General features: G+C 41.9%; 1 pseudogene; it reads left to right on the top strand.

Annotated features, from left to right (window-relative positions):
- The first annotated feature begins 7,108 nt into the window (after positions 1-7,108).
- On the top strand, positions 7,109-7,227 carry LOC148539064 (5S ribosomal RNA; annotated as a pseudogene).
- The last annotated feature ends 2,358 nt before the right edge of the window (positions 7,228-9,585 follow it).

The following is a 9,585-nucleotide window of genomic DNA, read 5'->3' as shown; positions in this document are numbered from 1 at the left end:
GTGCCCGATGCAGTAATTCAATTGCTGCTTCGTCGGGCACCCATTAGCTGTGGGAGACACATTTCTTCTCACAGCCTCCTGAGGTGGCAAGAAGAAATCTGTGAAAAGTCTGTGGTTTGTTGCTCAAACGGCAGGGGGGTGGGGCACACAAAGGTGGTGAGGCACACAGGGGTGGTGGGGGCATACAGGAATGTAACTGCTGGTATTATTCACCATTTGCTTACTTCTGTAACAGGTAGGCTGCTGTAAGATGGCATCAGTCTGAATGAGAGGACTGTAGAGGTTGGACAGAGAGGGATCCAGAGGTATGATGAGCAGGGAGCAGTGTGGGAGTCAGTGACAGAAAATGAGGTGCTAGGGAGAGAGGAGGGAGGGGTGGAAGCCCCAGTAGGAAGAAGCTCCAGGGCTCAGCCAGCCACCAGACAAACTTCGGCGGCCAGTATGAGGAGCTGTCACTGACATGCTGCCCTGATAGGGTGTCAGGATAGTACAGACCTTCCGGCAGAGGAACAGCAGGTGGGCGGTTGCACAGCAGGACTCCGGATCATGGCTGTGTGGGTCACTCTGCATGCAGCAGCTTTTCCCACTCAGTACTCTAGCCACACCTCCGTCCTAAGCTCTGTACATGGCCGTAGCTAGGGGTGTGCGGCCGGTGCGGCTGCACAGAGCGCAGACCTCTCTGGGCGGCACCGTCGACATCCCACGGCTCCTGCTTTTGACTGCAGGGTGCCTGTAATGGCACCCTGCAGCCAGCATCACTGCAGCAGTGCTGCCTGTAGCATCCCGTGGACGCTACAGGCAGGCACCCTGCCATAATTACAGCTGCCCGGGGCGTCTTGAAGGCACTCCGGGCACTGCTTGAGCTTCAATTACCGGCAGCCCCGTCCCCTTGTGCACGACGTCATGTTGTCACACGCAAAATGGGGCGGGGCATGCAAAAAGGGGCGGGGATGGCACAGGGCACTTAGAGCGCTAGCTACAGCTCTGGCTCTGTATATATTTATATACACTGTACAGTATATCAACAGTGCTTGCATCAGTATTACCTTTTAGGGGTCTATTCATAAAGCAGTGAAAAGTCCTGTTTAGCTGAAAACAAGGCTTTTCACTGCTTTCGGTGATTCGGAGGGGGTTACCGTGGAGAATGGTTTCCCTTCTCTAGCGGCACCCACCCTTCGTGTATGAATCGCATCACCATACAATTGTATGATGAGTGCAATTCATAAAGTAATGGAACACTCTTATTTATTTATTTTTTTTGTTAACAGTTTCTTATATAGTGCAGCATATTCCGCAGCTTTCCGTTCCTCTCCTGCGGTACAGATTCGCGATCTGAGAATGGCATAATCTATACCGCAAGCCGAACAGAGCAGGGAAGCTGCATACTTCCCTGCTGTCTGCCCGGCAACCGGCGCTGGCTCCGCCCCCTTTTCCCAGCTTCCATTGCAGCAGGTCTGACGTGACCTGTGGCTCTCGGACGCCGGAGCATGCTCAGTAAGAATGCAGGCATATCGGGCTCCCGATACGTCTGTATTCTCACTGCATCCAGGGATCGCGGAGGGGCCAGACAGGTAAGAGTACATGAATGGCTACTAAACATCACTATATGTTGCATTGATGTGATTCAATATATAGTAATGTTTATCGTGAGCCTCTTCATGTTCTTTATGAAGAGACCCATTAGTCTCTTTGAGGTACTATTCTGACTTCAGATTGCCAAGACTAATAGTTCCAATGTTTTAGTACTACAAGTTACAGCATGTTCTGGCCATGGGTATTTTTATTAATTTAAGATTCATGAGCCAAGAGGGTCCATTAGTACACACCCTTACCCGACTGTCCCTAATTAATTATGCAGACTGATAAAGATTCATTTAATATGATGAATTTGGGAGCTGAATCATTGAAGATACTGTAGACTACAACAAGATGGCTTCCCTTTGAGCAGACTTCCGGATTTGGAAATATTCCCATTAATAATAACGTAAATTTTTTTATGGAAGGTCCCGTAGGATTCTAAGCGGATTCACAATTTAATACACACAGAACTGACAGGACTGTTGATGTTTATGGGATTAAAGTGGATGTAAGTTAATTATAGAGAAAATAGGTTTTATTTTCAACATGAAGGAAAACATAAGACATGATTCTGTTACCTATAGTATTACAATTCCGAAAGACTTTTATTGGCATCTTGCTTGCACAAATATCATGCAACCTGGCAAATGATTACACAGTATACTCCTCTGTTCCATTCCCTTTCATTTGATTAAAGCATAAGTGATCACTGAACACCAGCCTGTCAGTTTAGAGAAGGAAATTGCCTTTGTCTTCAGGAAAAATGGTCCAATTTCACAAAAGCTAAGTATTAATAATAGAAATTCTTATTAGTACTATTAATTCCAGAAAACTTTCTTCACAATTAAAGAGTACTATCAATTCCAGTGTAACAACAAGTTGAATATTTATAGTTTAAGCCATTTTAATTTAAATAAATGGGATGCACATAAAATCATTTCCTGCACTGTGATTATTAAGAGTCCAATGCAAGTAGTGGAATCCTTCGCCTGCAGTCCCGGTGATAAAGGTGCTGGTGTTCCAAATCCGAGTGAAATAGGGGAAGCTTCCCATATAGTAACCCAGCGTCCAGGAGTAGCCACTTAATGCATTTCGCTTCCGCCTTGCAACTTTATCAAAGGTGGACTCTTGTGTTGAACTCTTAAGCAGACCAGAACCATCGCTAATTAGAATCCTCATCATTGTTGCCAAAAGCCGGTAATGACATTTTAATTAGCTGGACAATCATTTTCCACCTCACCCTATTGATTGACCAGAACTGTACAGATTATTCTAGTACCCAAGTGTCTATTCAGACATAACACTACTAACTTCATATATTTATATATCTATGTCCATTAATGCTTGTTTTGCACATGCCAGCTGTTTTTATCTTTTAATTTATACTTTGTTTCTCATATGATATTAAATGATGTTTAATACTTTTTACTATTATCATTGTTTCTAGTGCTGTTTCTATTATATTGTTCCTCTACTTGGTAAATATGAAAGGGATTTCCTACTATTGGGGTATATCAGATTTACCCCAACCCCTCTGCCTCCACAATATTACATCAGTGTAAAGGGGCTTTGTCCCCTTATGAGAGAAATCCTTTCAAACTCAATGGGACTTCCTTCCCATCCTGCCACCTGATGCGGGGAGCCGCAGCAGCTGACTAAGCACGTCCCAGCACCTAATAAAACTTTATGGAAGTGCTTCCATTTTCTGTTACTATACAGATGTGTCCTGCTACATTTTTGCTGCGTACGCAGCAAATCGCGCCACGCATGGCGCGAGTCATGTGCCCACGAGTGCATACATGCACTGCATTTGCACCCGCGCTGCCATAGGAATGCAGTTCGTGCCCTAGTGTATGTTGCTGTGGGTAATCGCATTGCACGATGCGTGCACACTTTTGTAGCGCGATCAGCAAAGATGTAGCAGGACACGTAGCTCTACGAATGGCATTTATGGGACTAGCTTTCAAAAATTGACATAGATTTAGAGAAATTTTGGAAAAAAAACTTTCTAGGGTTGCTCTAAAACCAACACACATTGGCAGCACCTGTATTTGGCATGCAACGTGGCTGGCACTCTGTAGCCTAGAAAGACACCATTTGAAGCATCAGCTTCTCCCTGGTCCAAGCAACAAGCCACCCAGAATGTCCATAGGACACTCCAAGTGTTCAGCTTCTACTTGGTCATGGCTGCCCCGCCCCCCAGTTATGACACCCTGCTTTGGTCCTGCCTGAAAGGATGACCTCAGTGCTCGTCCAATCAGACGTACAGTATGTGCATGACTCTTACTGATTTAAGGAATATGATTAGGTATCATTTAGTTAGTTGATGACCTCACTTAACCTCTAAAACACTCCAGCGGGATGATCTCCTATCTATATCATAAATCAGTGTTCCAGTATCGTCAATAAATAAACAAAAAATCAAGAACTCTTGTCCGCTCAAAACAGAATTTCTGCGCATCCGACAGGCAACTTCCGCCCTTACGATTTGTAGCTTCCGCCCTCCTTCAGGTCCCCGTGGGGATGTCTGGCATAAGGATCGGCTTCCGCCTACCCAGTGTAGCTTCCGCCCCTTTTTCTGGTTGCCACGTGGTGACTAGCAGGTGGGTGATCATCCGCCCGTACTCGTGTACCACCTCGGTCAGGTGTCCCTTTATCCGAATGCACTCACGTCCTGACACTGCACACCTATCTGCCTGAAAAAGCCAATTACATTTCTTAGCTATATTTGTACTGATGAAGTTTCAGGTGCCATATTAGAGTAGGTTGTCTTTGCCCATACTGACACTATTAGGGGAATTTTACAGAATAGAACAGGTTATATGTAATATCGCAATAAAACATCATTTGAGATGAACAAATAGTTTTAATTACTAATCATTTTAATATTAATATTAAAATGTCTAATAAGCAAATTAAGAGGATAGTGAATAATTCTAAAATGGAGTAATATAGTAATGTGTAGACTCCCTAAAGATAATTACACAAGAAACATCCAGATATAGAATTTAGGGAAGATCTTTATTCCAGGAAGAGACATTGCCAAAATTATCAGAATGTTGCGACTCACGACCTGTGATCTGGACCCTGCCTCAACTAAGTTTCTCTTAGGGTGTATGGACATGATTGGCCCTGTAATTGCAAAAATAGTTCAATGCTCTTTGCAAACAGGCATTTTTCCAGAACCACTAAAGGGAGCAATTGTTAGACCACTTTTTAAAAAAACTAATTTAGACCCCGACTGCATGACCAACTATAGACCAGTATCAAACCTTCCTTTTCTAGGAAAGGTCATTGAGAAAGTAGTGGCAATGCAACTGGAAACCTGCCTTTCTATCCATGATATTTATGATCCATTCCAGTCATGATTCAGGAGAAGACTTAGCACTGAAACAGCTCTGGTATCTGTGCTTAATGATCTTATGATGGCAAGAGACAGAGGTGATTGTTCAATCTTAATCCTTCTGGATCTTTCAGCAGCATTTGATACTGTGGACCACGGGATTCTAATTGAGCGCCTGAAAAATTTCTGTGGACTGGATAGCACAGTCCTTAGCTGGTTCAAATCATTTCTGACCGGCAGGTCACAGAGAGTTTCTTCTGGAGTAAACTCTTCATCACCAGTGCCACTTTCATGCGTTGTCCCACAGGGTTCTATACTAAGTCCCATGCTTTTTGCAGTATACATGCTACCATTGAGTGAAATAATCAGATGTCATGGCCTGGTGTACCACTGCTATGCAGATGATACACAACTGTACCTGTCCTTTGCTCCAGGTACAAAAGACCCCATAACAACCCTAAATGGCTGCCTAGCTGAGCTTAAGGAGTGGATGAGTGCCAGTTGGCTGCGACTGAAACCTGATAAAACAGAGGTCCTTATGATAGTCAGGGCTACAGCATAGCCAACCAACAGGACTTACGCTTGGGGGATCAGAATTACAAAACACTGAACATGTGCGGAATCTTGGTGTTGTCCTGGATAGTGGCTTGACACTTAAACATCAGGTATCAGCCACAATCAAATCCTCATTCTTTCATCTGAGGAACATTGTCAGAATCAACCACTTAATTCCCTCAGAAGATCTGCCTAAAGTCATACATGCATTTATACCATCACGCCTAGACTACTGCAACGCCCTCTACCTTGGACTTCCAGCAAAAGAATTGCACCGCTTGCAGATGGTACAAAACGCAGCTGTCAGGCTATTAGCCAACCAGCCCCATTCCAGCCACATAACACCCACTCTCTACTCCCTTCACTGACTGCCTGTCAGATGGCGAATTGTTTTCAAGATTGGATTACTAACTTACAAAGCCCTACATGACCATGGCCCAAGATACCTAAAACAGCTTCTGATTCTGTACCGTCCCACACGAGTACTGCAATCCGTTGACAAAGGGCTATTAACAGTACCTAGAATCTCCCGGAATTCGTCTGGGGGTCAAGCTTTCAGTTTTGGGGCTGCAACCTTATGGAACTCACTTCCCCACACAGTTCGAGAGGCCTCCACTCTAGAATCCTTCAAAAATAGACTCAAGACTTACCTCTTCACCCAAGCATTTCACTAATTTCCCTTGTTTAAGCTTATTTTGTGTTTTGTATTGCAAAGGCAAATGTAAAGCACTTTGAGTCCTTTAGGAGAAAAGCGCTATATAAATAAAATTATTATTCTATAAATAATTTTAATAATTTATAGAATTATGTGGATGTCCACAACAACCACCACAGACAATAAAATGATGTAATGAAATAAAAAATTATTATTGATATTGGGATGAAATAAATGAAAAAAAAAATGAAGAGAAAAAGCAAAAATATCTGGGAGATCTTCTACAAGGCCACCAATCGTCCATTGAGCATGGGTCGAGAGCCCTCATTTTAGTGTTCTTTCGAGGACTGAGTGGATAACGTGCACACTTGCGTATAAATGTATGGACTCTACAACACCTGGTATTCCCAGGAGGTCTCCCATCCCAGTACTGGCCAGGCCCACATATGATCAAAGATGAGACACCCAAAGCCAATGAAGGTCTTCCAAGATGTCTAGGCTGCTATAAATGTGGACACGGCAATGTATGTAAGTTCATTCACCCATGTAGAAAAATATTCTCCAACTTTGACAATTCTAAGGAATACAAAATGAAACACTACATGAGTTGCAATACTACATCTACCATTTATCTTCTGGAGTGCAAGTGTGGCTTGAAGTACGTTGGCAAGACCAAAAGACCACTGAAACTGAAGATTCAAGAGCATGTCCACAATATTAAGAACAAAATTGAAGGACACGCAGTTTCTAAACATTTTTCTGTTCAACATGACTCCAACTCTGAGGATCTCACCTGCAAAGCAATAGAACATGTAACAATAGGAGAAAGAGGGGGAGATCTAGGAAATAAACTTTCAAGAAGAGATATATTCTGGATCTTCGAATTAAACACCATGGCCCCACAAGGATTCAACGAGAGCTATGAAATTCCCCTGTTCTTGTAGTGGACGAGTTGGTAGTTGTATGTGTAAAAAGTGACCTACAACCACACCAGTTTGTATATGCCCAATCTCATCTGATCTTGGAAGCTAAGCATATGTGGGCCTGGCCAGTACTGGGATGGGAGACCTCCTGGGAATATCAGGTGTTGTAGAGTTCATACGCAAGGACACATGTTATCCACTCGGTCCTCGAAACGAACACTAAAAGGAGGGCTCTCGACCCATGCTCAACAGACGATTGGTGGCCTTGTAGAAGATCTCCCCCTGATATTTTTTCTATTTTTGCTTTTTCTCTTCATTTTTTTTTTCATCTATTTATTTCATTCCAATATTAATAATAATTTTTTATTTCATTACATCATTTTATTGTCTGTGGTTATTGTGTTTATTAAAAGTATTTATAGAAGCTCTATTCCTGGAATGAAGATCTCCCCTAAATACTATATCTGGATGTTTCTTGTGTAATTAACTTTAGAGAATCTACATATTACTATATTAATCCATTTTAGAATTACTCACTATCCTCTTAATTTGCTTATTAGACATTTTAATATTAATATTAAAATGATTAGTAATTAAAACTATTTGTTCATCTCAAATGATGTTTTATTGCGATATTACATATAACCTGTTCTATTCTGTAAAAATTCCCCTAATAGTGTCAGTATGGGCAAAGACAACCTACTCTAATATGGCACCTGAAACTTCATCAGTACAAATATAGCTAAGAAATGTCATTGGCTTTCGCAGGCAGATAGGTGTGCAGTGTCAGGTCGTGAGTGCATTCGGATAAAGGGACGCCTGCCCGAGGTGGTACACGAGTACGGGCAGATGATCACCCACCTGCTAGTCACCACGTGGAGACCAGAAAAAGGGCGGAAGTAACACTGGTTAGGCAGAAGCCGATCCTTATGCCAGACATCCCCGCAGGGACCCGAAGGAGGGCGGAAGCTACATCGTAAGGGCGGAAGTTGCATGTCGGATGGGCGGAAATACTGTTTTGACCAGACAAGAGTTCTTGATATTTTGTTTATTTATTGACAGTACAAGAACACTGATTTATGATATAGATAGGAGATCATCCCGCAGGAGTGTTTTAGAGGTTATTATACTTACCTCTTACTACTATACCAGAAGTAAGGTCATCAGTTAACTAAATGATGCCTAATCAGTCCTGTTTATCCTGGTATAACTATGAGCTTATGTATGGCAGCTATTATCCCTTGAGAAAGTCCCATTAGATGAAACGCATTTGGAAAGCTGTACTCTTGCCTTAATGAGCTATCAAGATAAGCATTCTCTACTTATTGTTGTTTTTAAGTAAATTATTTATCCGTGCCTATTCCTTATCCCAATTTTTTTATGCCAATTTTATGCCGAATAACATGGTTGTGCAATAGTTTTTTAAGGATTTTATTTGTCATGTATTATTTTTGCACTTTATCAACATTGTCTTGTTAATATTATTCCTTTTTTATTGTGCTACCTAACATCTAAGAACACTGCCAGAAATATTTATGCTCTATAGCACCATTTGCACTTTAAAGTTGCAGCATTTTTATGCATACTGGCTTTTTAAACCATGAGAAATTTGGCACCATAGAGGACCAATTCTGTTTACATATTAATCTCTTTTTATGTGTTTACATTGTCTGTCTATATATTTTGGAATAAATTGATTGTTTTATTAGTTTGGTTTTTAGCATATATTATTCACTTATATTTAATTCATGGTTGTTGCACCTGCACTTTAATCATTAGAGACGCCTGTCGCTAGGATCATTCACATATATATATATACATTCACATATACATATATATATATATATATATATATATAGTCTAGCAAAAAGACAACGGCACTCCCAGACTTGTATTAATGAAGATCTGGTTTTGTTGCATGCCTGATGAAGCCGACGTTTCAGGGCCATGCAAGACCCTTTTTCCAGGGGATGACATTCCCAGATCCAGAAGTGACAGGAATGTCATCCCCTGGAAATTGGAGTACCAGACCAGCAGCCTCTGGTATCATCAGGCAAAGACTTACAATGCTTTAAGGGAAAACATCCTATGGCTTGTTACACCAGGGGCAGAAGCATAAAGGACACTGTTGTACATACGGACATTACCGGATTCAGCAATATCAAGAAAGAAAGCCAGTTCTTACGCACCAGAGCACCTGGTTGCTATAGGTGTACCAAGTGTACAACATGTCAGCATATGCTTACGGGATCTACGTTTAAGCATCCACATTGTGACCAAATATATCATATTAATGACGTCTTGACCTGCACTTCAACTTTCGTTGTTTATCTAATTATGTGTCCCTGCGGCTATCATTATGTGGGTAAGACTACCAGAACAGTGAGAGAACGCATGGCACTACACCGCTCTGCCATCAAAGCAGGACTCAGTAAACAAATTGCTGACCGACCTGTTGCCAGACACTTTTTACAAGCTAAACATCCATTATCATCTTTAAAACACCTTATCATAGATCATGTATCGGTCTC

This window comes from Taudactylus pleione, unplaced genomic scaffold, assembly GCF_031769625.1.
Source record: "Taudactylus pleione unplaced genomic scaffold, aTauple2 ptg000032l, whole genome shotgun sequence".
NCBI classification, from domain to species: domain Eukaryota; kingdom Metazoa; phylum Chordata; class Amphibia; order Anura; family Myobatrachidae; genus Taudactylus; species Taudactylus pleione.
The sequence above is the reverse complement of the archived record's forward strand: the minus strand, read 5'-3'. Positions and strand labels throughout refer to the sequence as shown.